This window comes from Priapulus caudatus, unplaced genomic scaffold (assembly GCF_000485595.1).
Source record: "Priapulus caudatus unplaced genomic scaffold, Priapulus_caudatus-5.0.1 Scaffold36, whole genome shotgun sequence".
Classification (NCBI taxonomy): Eukaryota; Metazoa; Priapulida; class Priapulimorpha; order Priapulimorphida; family Priapulidae; genus Priapulus; species Priapulus caudatus.
Window position 1 is genome coordinate 264,592 of NW_014577097.1, and position 13,270 is coordinate 277,861.

At 43.0% G+C, this 13,270-nt stretch overlaps 1 long non-coding RNA gene across 1 annotated transcript; it reads right to left on the bottom strand.

The window, feature by feature from the left end:
• Positions 1–7,712: 7,712 nt before the first annotated feature.
• Positions 7,713–12,891, bottom strand: LOC106818523. Its single transcript, XR_001395240.1, has 3 exons — positions 12,792–12,891; positions 11,072–11,254; positions 7,713–9,548 (listed from the first exon to the last, which is right to left on the bottom strand). It is a non-coding gene; the product is annotated as an uncharacterized LOC106818523 (long non-coding RNA).
• Between the last annotated feature and the right edge of the window lie 379 nt (positions 12,892–13,270).

Here is a 13,270-nt window from a genome sequence, read left to right on the forward strand (position 1 = left end):
GCTCAGCAAACCCACACAGAAGACGAGAGGAGACAGAGAGAGAGAGGAGAGAGAGAGAGAGAGAGAGAGAGAGAGAGAGAGAGAGAAGAGAGAGAGAGAGAGAGAGAGAGAGAGAGCGAGAGAGAGAGAGAGGAGAGAGAGAGAGAGAGAGTGCGAGTGCGGAGCGGAGCGAAGAGCGGAGCGAGACGCGAGAGCGAGACGAGAGAGAGAGAGAGAGAGAGAGAGAGAGAGAGAGAGAGAGAGAGAGAGAGAGAGAGAGAGAGAGAGAGAGAGAGAGGAAGATGGAGATAGAGAGCGAGACTCCCGGCCACTTCATCACTCAACGAGATGTAACCTTGTCTGATCATTGCCAATTTCAAGGTAATTAGTTCAATACGAAAGAATGTGGCTGCATTATACAATAACAGCACAAACTTATGGTAAGTTTTATAATACTGGGTAAACAGAAACATGTTTGTTATTGTAATGTTTAGTATGCATAGCACGAGAAGGCGTAAGACATTAGGTAAACGCATTATCTTTATTCACGCACGGCGGGCGAACCGCCCGCGCCGACCCTTTACCGCCAGACACAGACGTATCCATACGCGTAAGAAAACAGCGCAACATATGATATATGACATCCCCCTTCTCTGAGAGAAGATGTACACACTGATAACTGTTTCAGTAAAATTGTCACACACACTAAATTGTACTGGCCCTAGTGCCCGCTTGCACCAGATGTCTGACCGCACACTTCCAAGATACTAAATGGCCACTACTCTTACCAACAAATACATGTGTGAGTTGTTTTGTGTTTACAGTCCGTAGTAACAATGGAATTAAGTAACAGAACAAAGTTACACAAAATTGTCTACATGACTTGCTTGAATAACATGAACAACACTTGCTTCAAAGTTCAAACAACTCAATTTCTGTGTGGTTTAACAGTTCGACCTGATTTAGTTCTGTATGCATCGATTCCTCTTTCTCTGGACGAACTGCCGCATGACTTCATCGCGGCCTCTGGTTCTGGTCGGAAACGAACATGTTTTTTGGGGGTGCGGTCAGCTGCGTGTTTGGTTGTTGATTGGACCTCAGTGTCCAACGACTCGGGGTATCACGAGATGTCAGATTGAGTTTCACCGGTCTCCGCGGATAGAACGTCGTTCCTCCTGAGTACAGTCCCCGAGTTCATCTGAACTCTTGGGATGAGGTGCATCCAGCGTGGTGGAAACAATTGCTGGTTGCCATTTGCTGGTTTACTTCATCGCGTACCCTTACCGGCTGCCAGGAACCAGGGAGATAACTCTTTGCCTTGAACTCTGGTCGTGGTACGCTTTTGAGTAACCTGACTATGGTACAGTCTATCTACTATGTCATCTCGATCAGGGGCTGTGTTAGTGATCTTCACAGGTAGATTGCTCCTGAACTTGCGTGCGTTGAGCAGCTCAGCTGGAGATGAGAGGTGACAGTCGACAGGCGTAGATCTGAGAATCAGTAGCGCCATCTGGGTCGGTGTGAGCAGCTTCAGACTGGCGACGAGTACTTTCACTGTCTGTATCTGCCTCTCAATGAATCCGTTCGATTGAGGAAATGGGGGCTTGACGTGATGTGTCGGAAGTCCGCAGTCCTCTGTGAATCGCTTGAATGCATAACTCGCGTACTGGGGCCCGTTGTCACTAATCATGGTCTCCGGAATGCCTTGCTCAGCAAACACTTGCTTAGTTATGCTCACAACACTTTCTCCGGTCGTCTTCGTGGATTTCCTGATTATTGGAATTTCGAGTAATAATCACAGTAAATGATGTACCGCATCCATCGAGGTAGAAAGGTCACTACAATCATTTGCCACGGACGTGTAGGTACATGTGGCTGAGAAGAGGCTCCGGACTCTGTTTCTTTGTAACTGTTGGCAGAGTGACATGATTTGATCATGTTCTCGATGTCCGGGTTGCAAGGTTTTCCAGAATACACAGGTACGAGCTCTCATCTGTGTTTTTTTCGATGCCCTGGTGGACTCGTGGAGTTTCTCCAGGATATAACACTCGCATGCTGGCAGGCGATGACAACGACGCTCGCCTTTCACGATGATGCCATCTGGATCGAGAGCTCGTCTCGATAAGACCAGTATTGCCTCAGCGTAGCAGGAAGCTCGTTTTGTCTCTCTGGCACAACGTGACAGAATCACACTCTCGAGTGCCTGTAGCTCGGTGTCAGACTGTGTTCGCCTTCCGCCAGTTCATGTTGCTCTGTTACTGAACTGCACTAGGGAACTTGACGTCAAGATCTATAGTAGTACTATCTGACACTGGCGATCTAGACAGAGCATCGGCCACTGCTACTTCCTTTCCAGGTTTGTAGACTAAACTGGAGGTCAATACTGGCTGAATTCGTAGCAGCATGCGTTGCAAACGTTGTGGAGCAGATGATATGTTTTCAGATGTATCACTCTAGGGCTTGTGATCAGACTGGACGACAAACCGTTTTCGCGTACAGGTAGGTGTGGAACTTTTCACACGCCAAAGACTACTGCCACAGCTCCGCGCTCTATGTTGGCGTAGCGTTTGCTCGCATTCGCTCAGAGACTTGATGCGAAGCAATTGGTTTGTCTCGCGTTGAATGAGATACAGCGCCCCAGTCCCTTGCTGGAAGCATCGACTTGAAGTACTGATGGCTCCCTGGGATCGAAGTAACTCAAGGAGACTTCCTCCTCGCGTAATGAGTGAGATTATTCTATCGTACGCCACCTGGTGAGAGGGGTCCATCAAACACTGCGTCCTTCTTGATGAGTTCCCGCTAGGGGTGCAGTTAGCTGAACACATGGGGTAGAAATGGAGACAGGTACGTAACATACCCAGGAACTCCTGCAACTGCTTGGCTGACGCGGGATGTCCATTGCCTGAATGGCTTCGACTTTGTCGGCGGTCAGGGTGGAACTCCGTCTGCATCGTACCGCATCCCAAAGAATTTGATCGAAGGTCTGTTAATCTCACATTTTCCGAAATTGAAAGTCAGCGCTTCTTCTCTGGCGACTGACATAACCTGTATGAGGTTCTTGTCGTGTTCAGCTTGGTCTCTACGACTACTGCGACATCGTCGGCAATACCAACGACTCCAGTGCAGCGTTCAAGGATGTTGTCCATCGCCTTCCTGAAGACACGCTCTTGACTCAAGTTGAGCCCAAATGGAAGTCGCCGGAAGCAATAGCCGTCCGAAGGGGCCTTGAAAGTGGGAGACGGCTGATCTCTCACTCACCGTTGAACTGCGCAATACCCATGACGCGCGTCAAGTTTGGAGAATACCGTAGCACCTGCAAATTTGTGGGTGATTTCTTCCAGCGTCAGAGTGCGATAGTGAGGTCCTTTATGGCCTTTGTTAAGGTCTTTTGGGTCGAGGCAGACCCGTAGTTTGCCATTGGCCTGCGAAATAAGCCAGACTGTTCACCCAGTCTGTAGGCTCGGACACTTTGGCGATTACTCCAACCTGTTCCATGGTGTCCAGTTCATGCTTCAGTTCATCCTTAATGTGAATAGGACAACGTCGTGGCATGGCCGACTGGAGGTACGGACTGATCATCGCGGTGTGTGAAATTTCCCTTTGAAATGTCCGATGCCTTTGAAACGCGTCGGGATACATCTGCGGAGATCTTCCTTGGAGTTGAGACCCACTGCTGAACTGCCAGTTGAGTGTGACGAGATTCAGTGCTCGTAATGTTGGAAGACCAAGGATGGCAGGACCGCTGGAGTCTGTGACGTAGAATTCCGACAGGCTGGAATTGCTGTGGAATTTGCATGGTATTTTGATCACACCATACTGAGGAATCTTGGAACCATTGTAGGCAGTTAGCCTAGTGGGACACAAGGTTGTGGATCCAGTTTTTGGAAACCCCTCGCTGTCTAACTTCTCAGGATACATGCGACGGAATACTCGTAGCGGAGTAGGTTCCTGTGCGCTGTTTCGACCTTCACTCTAGAGTGCATGGTGTGCTGGGTTCTGCCGCCAGAGTCACGCTGCACTGTAGCATATACCTCATCTCGACTGTCATTATTGACGTCGACAGATCCAAATGATAAGTTTTCGAAGTCCCCACCTAGGGCCGCAGTACTCATATCAGACACTTCATGACTTTCACGACGTTGTGGCGTCGAGAATCTGTGTGTGTCTGCCTCTGCCCTGCCTCTACCCCTTGACATGGATCTTGACCTCTGTAGTCTGTGTTTAGTGTTGCGTGATCTGCACACTGTCTCCAGTGGTTGAATTTTTTACAAATTCACACCTTGATCCAAAGCGGGCAAGCGCTCTCTAGGCTTGGTGGATGGTTTTTCCCAACTATCGCATTGTGTGGGTGCGAGTGCGCTGACACATTGTGTACTGTTGACACACCGGAAGCTTCGTCAAATTGTTTCATGTGTGAGTCAGTGGCTTCACGGAACCTAGCAACATCTAGTGCTTGTTCTAGCTTTAGTTTGTCGTCTTTACCCAACAGGACTTCTTGTATCTTTTTGTGGTTTGTTCCTACGATCAGCTGTTCAATTAGTCTCTCCTCCATCTCGGCTTCAGAGAATCTTGCATTTCTTGGCGAGAGTCTTACACGGAGGATAAATTCATCAACTGACTCACCAGGCTTTGTCGGACACTCTGTAACTGAAACGATGGGACCGCGAAGTTTGAAGTTGGTTCTATGAATGCTTCAAATCTATCCATAATGTTTCGCGGTTGTCGCGCAACAATGTTCATGAGTGTGAAGATTTCAGTCCTTCCTGGCCAATCCAAATCAGATGAAATTGGCTTGTTTTCACTGATTTTTCCTTGAGTGGTCCTGATAGAATCAAGGACAGTACTGGCTTGAATTCTATGAATGCAGTTGGTAAGTCAGGAGCTGACCAGTCCATACGTGGTGGTGTGATGCCAGATAATTCCCCCATACCGACTCACACAGTAGGTATGTACAGCTCAACAGGATAGCACAGCACAATGGGGTCGAGTCCCTATATTGTAACAGTCAATGTAGAATCCAGAAACCTTAAACGTTGTAAAAGGTGCGTATCCATGTCCCTGCATTTCTGTCACACACAGCGGCGCCTGCCTCTGTTGCTGACAGTGTGCCATCCGTTGTATCGCGCGTGTAGAATCTGACTTCACCACGGAGTCGCTCGCGTGTGTATAAAGCGGCGTATATCTGCCTGTACTTGTCGAAGCCGTGAGCGACCGAACGAAAAGTCACGTTTGTCTTAATATGCGTGTCATGACGGGAAAACGCATGAATCCGACTCACCAGTCACTCTTGTCATCTCCACGGCTGTTTACCGCTGCCACCATGTAATGTTTAGTATGCATAGCCACGAGAAGGCGTAAGACATTAGGTAAACGCATTATCTTTATTCACGCACGGCGGGCAGAACCCCCGCGCCGACCTTTACCGCACACAGAGAGTATCCATACGCGTAAGAAAAAGCGCAACATATGATATATGACAGTTATAGGTGAGACTATATAGTGTTACTACATTATACATATTTTCACCGATTCTGCAGTTATTTAAGAAATAATTTTCTTTAACACGCTGAATATGATGTACTACTAGTACTAGTATTGCATATCCTCTGCATGGTTAATTGATAGACTATGATAAAGTGCTGAAACATGTAGATGCAGACAGCTAAACATACATACGTGACGTGTTCGAGATCGCCACGGCGACAGCTGAGAAACAAGTCTCTGATCCATCGCGTCTGTGTGAGTGTCACCAACTCGGCAATTAGCGCCTTTCACTTCCAAGTTCCACTTTCAGTCAGACAGAACTCTACACCATGCATAGTGCCATATAGCTTTTGCTCTAAGAATTTGTGTAAATCTGACACTAGCACAGCCTTAGACTTAGAGCCTATATAGTATAGGCTAGTATACCTACTAGTACTAAACGTCACCAGATTATAAATACTTCTACTTCTAGGGAACAATTTATTGCTGGTCTGACAAAAAGTAAATAGAACAATAAACAAACCTAAGATTCGAGGCCTAGGCTATAGTAATTAGTACACACTAAGCTATAGGCTACATGTAGCTCTAGAACTATATATAGCCCTCGCGCTTCTCGCTTAACATACGTTGGCGACCACTGGCAGCAAGAACAAGTCGGCACCTGCAGCTACAGCACACACGGCATTGACTATATATATAACAAACGTTGTTATATTATATAGTCAATGGCCGCGTGTGTGCTGTAGCCTGTAGGCGTAGCTGCAGGTGCCGACTTGTTCTTGCTGCCAGTGTTGGCGACGTGTAACAGTCGCCAGTTCTAGATTATAAATAATCCCTCACTGGATTTCAGGCCGGATTTCAGGGCCTAGCAGAGGAAGGGACGGAATATTCTCGCGCGTCGCAATGGTCAGGACGGCCGAAAACGGGTAGGGTCGCTTCAACGCATTTTTTTCGACACTTCCTATTAATTCAATAATGTTTATCAGTCGAATCAACAAAGAACACCCTCAACAGACCCCTGTCGATTTTAAAGGGGCTACCCCCACATTTACGAAATGACTTAGGTCTCAATGGGAGCCATGTTCTCTATCCTTGAACCCACATGTGTTGTATATATCTATGGTTTAGGGTACCGTATTAAAACTATTATAGAAATTAATGAACTAATCTGGGGTGCTAAGCAAAAGTCACGGGCATATTAATAAATATAATATAAATATAATAGCATATCGTAACATCAATCGATGCCGAAGAATGTCTGTTGTTATTACAATACAAACTATGCAGTTGTTTATTTCACCTGATTCCATGCGTCTATACAACGCTCGACATTGATCAAATGACATCTTCGCGCCATCTATCGGGAGAAATAATTCATATGCGCATTGTATGTTGCATGTAATCGTAAAACGCATTATTAAATTTATTATAATACTCTAAACGTATTTAACGTGAGTGGAATTAATATAATTACAGTACCTATACAGAACAACATTTACTGGATAAGATTGGTAAAGGTTTGGCCGTGAAATGCCCATCCTACTGTGCACTTCGATGTATGCATTTCAATAATGTAGCAGCGACTTTGATCAAATATGACATTCTCGGGCCATCTACCGGTAGAAATAATTCATATATGCGCACATGGTTACGTGCCTGCTTTAGACTATTCCGTCTCACAGACGGGCTGGGGTAGTCACGGTGTAGTTATTTATAGGGTTTAGGAGGCAGGGACACGGTGACAATCAGAATTATTATAATGGAGGGAGGTACAGGGGTTGTCTTCTGCCCGCCTCCCTCCCCCTCTCCTCCTGCCTCCTCCCCTTCTCTTCCGCCTCCGCGCCTCCTCTTGGCCCACCTCCTATCTCCCTCCCTCAACACTCCAGGATTCTTTATATTTGCATTTTCTTTTTGAATGTAATTAGTTTCTCTGACAGTTTGCGTGATAAATGTATTTATCCGGTACAACGTATTTTCTCATGTATTTATTTCTCGTGCTATGGATTTCTTTTATTTTGATCTACTTAGTATACTCTCTTTTTCTCAATCCTCCCACTCCCGCCCCGTTTTCTCCCGTCTCCGTCTCCCGTACCCTGGTAGAATTCATCCGGATGTATGCACACATTTTAGGAAAATGATCGTTCTCTTCAACAGAAAATGCGTTTCATCGAAGTCGTAATCGCTCAGCAACTGTTATACCCAAATACAGTATAAATTCCTTGGCGAAATGGAAACAATAAAAACACAGGTATTCTAAACAATTTATTTTTGTGTAAAATGAAGACACGCATAACTGACGGCGTGCCATAACTGAACGGGTAAAAACATTTATCATGTAAAACTTGCTTTCCAAGAAGGCACACCCTGTTCTATTGCTAGAATCTCGAATATTCTTGATATGTTTGTTACATACAAGGCAGGAGTTAGAACTATGCACATAAAGAATTCAGATATATGCACACACAGAACAATTCCATACAACATGAAAAAATTGCATTATCCCGTAAAATTCAAAATAATCCTTCTCCTTGCCAAATCCACCTGTTTGGACCTTAGATGAAATATCTCAGGCACCCGATGAGCAGGTAATTAAGGCACACGACTCCCGACTTCCAATTACAAAATATGAATTCGTATTACACTCCTGCATTAGAACCTGGCTGAAAACAGCAGGCCAACGTTCAATCCCTGAAAAAACTTCCCAACCAGATTCAAACAAAGATAAAACCTCCAGTACCTCGCTTGTGATACACAATATGAGTAGGACCATAAGGAGATAATTAGACTGATTTAGAAAGAATAACGCATTTCAACATTACAAAATATTCTTGAGTGCACAAAAATTTCGCTAGTACTTATTGCACACTATTTTGTTCGTAGATCGTTTAGCTACCCATCTTTGGCATTTAATCTTTGGCTATATTAATCAGAATTTCAAAATCCTCATAAGATACACATATGAATAATGGTAAATTGCACTCCTAACATAAAAGTAAAACAACAAACTTTGTCTAGATTGAGATTTCAGTATAATAGCATGACATCACTAATGAGCAGCTAATTACTTGTAGCCTAACAATACTACAAGTACCGCATCATGCCCAATGAGAAGGTGAGTGCTATTTGAGCAGCATGAAACTACAAAATGAGTTTGAATCTCATCTATTACTCTGACGAAATGACGATGGTCAATGCATGTAACAACATTGCATTTGATTGCACATTGCATGTAACAACATTGCATTTGATTGCACATTGCATTTGATTGCACATTGCATGTGATTGCACATTGCCAGCGAACAAAATATACAGGATTATTTCTAGATTTCAAGTCTAGAAATACCTATGTCTAGAGACTCATACAGCAAATTGCATTTTAAATCCACTTGAAAATGTAGAGTGATAGATAAAACTTACATGACACTATAAAATCAGCAAGATCGTTACACAAGAGTATGCATAAAAGAACAAGGTATGTGAACGAAACACCAATAAAACATAACACATAGCGAATGCCAAGATGAACTGCCAATCGCTATGTACTACTCATCTGTTGCCTGACGTAACTGAAGCTCAGTGTAATAACTGACCGGTACCACGGATGGCCGTTAACAACGCATATGTGCTTAGAATCACAGTTACTTACATACTACATACAATGCCTCCAAGTAATCCTGTGCAGACCATGAGAATAACGGCTGCTCTAACGACACAGCGCTACATGGACAATGGCTGGCCGAATAAATGGCTGCGTGATAGACGCGAGAGGGGCTGACAGACATGGGTTACAGCCAACCTCCAGGGCGAGGCCCTAGTAATTGTGAGTCATATAGAGATAATAATACTGCGCCGCACATGGAGATACACACCTATGAAAACAAATACCATAATAAAAAGTTCAGAGTGCATTTGAAACACTTTAGATGCTGAATTGATTTCCAGATGAGACGTTCTTCGATCAGCACACGGCTACCGAGTCCTAGACTTGGTTCTTCTAGTAATTTCATATTCGTATGTAGTAGATATGCGACACATTTTTTTCCCATGAAGCAATGGTCAAATGGATCCGTTTGCACTAGTATGCTCTGCAAAAAAAAAACATACAGTACCTGTGAGGAGAGCATAAAATGGATAAACCTCACAACAAAAAGCCTATATAGACCTACTGTGAGCATACTTGCTGTGTGCAAACATCACGAAATGTGCTCATTGAGCCAGAAATGTGCTCTGAAGTTAACTATTTTGAAAAATCTGTTGGACGCGGTTTTGTTACACAGCTAGCAGTAGCCCTAACCTAGCGCAAATAGTTCCTGGAACGAAAACACTATATTTGTTTCCTGATAGCATCAGGAGTGTATCAATATTGATATCAATATTGAAATCAAGATCAATATCAATATTGATACACTCCTGATAGCATAAGTAATATAGATAACAATATGATTTAAACAAATTTCACAATTTTGTACTGAACAAACATCGAATAATGAGTTATAACTTGTTTTATCATAGAAAGGAACTGTTAATGAATTGAGCCGATCGCTCCGCTGTGTCCCGGATGTGTAAACATCACTGTGGTGCTACGTTCGTAAGAGAAGTAATTTCGTTTAGATTTTGAGAAGAAATGTTATGAAAGTAGCAATACAAATGAGTTGTAGTGAATTTTTGCAACATATGCAAGTGCACAGTAGGTGTATATATGCATTTAGCTGTGAGGTTTATCAACTTTAATGTTAAACCTTGAAAATTTAATATTTGGGGATGTATCTTATTTTACGAGATTCAAATTACAAAAAGAATGAGTGTCAATGACACTATATCTCACCTTAGGTGTGATAGAAGAGGGAGATGATATTTAACATTTGGTAAAGGTTTCATTTATGACGGACTAAAATGTGATCAAATGTCTTTATTCCCCGTTTTATACTAATAGAAATTTCACTGCTTTGTTTCAGTGTTAGTTTTGATGCTAAAATAAATGTTTCAGATCTGATAGTCTGAAATCTGGGCGAGAGATGGCGCTACGCCTAAATGATCGCCATTTTGTTGTTTGATTATCGTGCAAATAAAAGCAATAAAATATTCCAGTCAAATTACTGTAACGAAGAATCTAAAACACAATATTACACGTACGTATGATTAGGTAGGTAGGTAGGTAGGTAAATTTAACAAAATTGAATGAATCTAGATGGCCATTTTCATTTTTGCCAAAAAATGGGCGTGGCTCGAAAGTAGGTCGACTGGCGTGCTCCAACATAGGACGTTCAAATCTCTCCCATAGGAGTAACAACTGTATGTAATTTGAAACATGTGGGTCAAACAGTTCTTGAGTTATCGTTGACCGTTACCAAATGTTGATGGACAGACGGACGGACAGACGGACAACGCCCCATGGCAATAGCTAATCTTGACGATGTCAAGGTGAGCTAAAAATGATATGACATTTTATTATGCTGAGTGTGCGTGAGTGCGCACGTATGTGTGTGTTCATGCATGCATGTTTTTTCCTTATCGCACTGAGCACCGTAGTTATGCAAGAAATTCATGAAACTAATCTTCCGATAGTGTTTGCATTTCTCCTACAGAAGCAAGCTGAAAGCCCCCATACCGGTTCGGTCTGATAGCGAGGTAGAAAATGACATTGCCGATGGCTATCGCCAAGAAAATGCCTGTGAACGTGATGATAGTGGGAATGATGCAGCGCCGGAGAACCCGTGATCGCCACTGCGTCTCCTGAAAGGACTTCCTGCGCGTGACCTGGTACTGTGTCGTATCGTCGTTCACATCCATCCTGTAACAAAGCACAAAATAGACACATTTTAGGGCGATGAAAGTCTTACCTAAGGCTTAAGAATAATATGAAATTTTAGGGCAACACAGAAAGTTGAAAGGACATCAAGGCAAATGTTTCCTTCCAAAAAAGAAGTTCAAGGCACCATATTCTTTAAAGTGGCCAGTTCTCGCAACAAGATGCATAAATACATCTACTGCAAGCATACTTGCAGCACGAAAACATCACGAAATGTTCTCATTAAGCCAGAACTATCCTCAGAAGTAGAGCATTTTGAAAACTTTCCCGGAGAAAGTTTTGGTGTATAGAGATACACATGTATACATTGTGTCGAGCGAAGCGACCGAGAACGCTAAAAGTAGGCCTATAGGCTAGCGTAAATAATTCCTGGAAAGAAAGCACTATATTTGTTTGCTGATTGCATACGTAATGTAGATAACATGATTTAAACAAATTTCACAATTTTGTACTGAACAAACATCGATTAACAAATTATAACTTGTTTTATCATAGAAAAGAACTGTTAACGATCGCTCGGCTGTGCCCTGGATGTGTAAACACCATGTCAAGCAAACCGAACATGTGCAATAGCATAGCATAAAAGTTGTTGACACTTTCACGTTGCTCTGCCAAGCAACCGTACAGCGGGTGTAGCAAAGATTTCTACGGCCCATGTGCGTTTGTCGCTCGATCGCTGTTAGCGCAATGACATGTTATCGTTCACGATATCAAGCCTAAAATCAATATGTTATTCTCAGAGTTTATTACGCTGCCTATTATTACTTTCCCAATAGCCATTGATGTTACATACACTGCAGTTCACAATACTACAACTATCTTAAAATGTAAACGACTATATTCTCTGGCTCAACACCCGTAGCAAAGATAAAAACATGTGACGTCACCTAACCGCTTCGAGGCTAAATTGTTTGGCAAGTCGACGTTGACGCCAGATTACCAGATTTCGCACCTCTTTCTTGTGGGTTTTAAGCAAACGCGCAGTGAAATGGGAGGAACTAGAGTTTATTTTGTCATAAGGTAGTCTGATTATGCATGTCATGAAGTATTTGCTAGTCTAGTACTGGAGAAATTAGCGTGTAGATGCGCATATTGTGGCTTTAAGGTTAGTGTGATGATGATGGCAATTGCTCTACAAAAGGTCTCATCTATGAATAATACTTAACTAAATGCCTGATGACGTAATTAGTCAGTATTATGTAGAATGTTTTGCAGGGTGATGCCAAGTAAAAGGTGAGGCAGTTTAAAACATAGAGTAGTCTAAGTGGCTAATAGATATGTCTTGGTAGACACTGCGCTATCTCTGACTGAGGAATGGCAGCTGAATGGGAAGAGAGTGGGGTATACACATTTTAATTTAATTATTCACAAAGCCATCCAAGGATGATATCATAGCAAATTGTGAATTAAATAACGATTTTGCTTTCAATGAGGGAGTGTATATAATATAGCTAGCAATTTGTCCACTTCTGCACCCTAGAATTTAAATTTAAATTGCTCATAGTATTTTTATGCTTACCTTGACTAATATTTGAAACTGAACCAACACAAAAACTTGCACTTTCCTGCCACGGATAAAACAGCAACAGAATTCTGAAAATAAGAAGTCAGAAGACGTGTCGGATCAAGGATAGTTTGGGACCACTGCAATATGTTTTCGCATTATATGTGCTACACTAATCCGAGTCCTAAACTAGGCTTGGGCCAATGTCTAATTAATATTTATATGCACAATACTCCTGATAAAGATTGCCCCTGATCATATAATCTAGCAATTTGTTTGGTTGAATCACTGACACATGTGTGACATGGCTTATCCTTCTGGCAGTGCTGCTGATTGCACCAAACAGATTCAATATGGCCGGCCACTCCCACTGCACCCAACTTCCCAAGTGTGGTGACACTGATACTGATAGCTAGCCAAAGTGATGCACTGATACTTACCGCGATAGTCTACCAGAGCTCCGAGTCTACTCACATGAATCTAGTTCGGTGTAG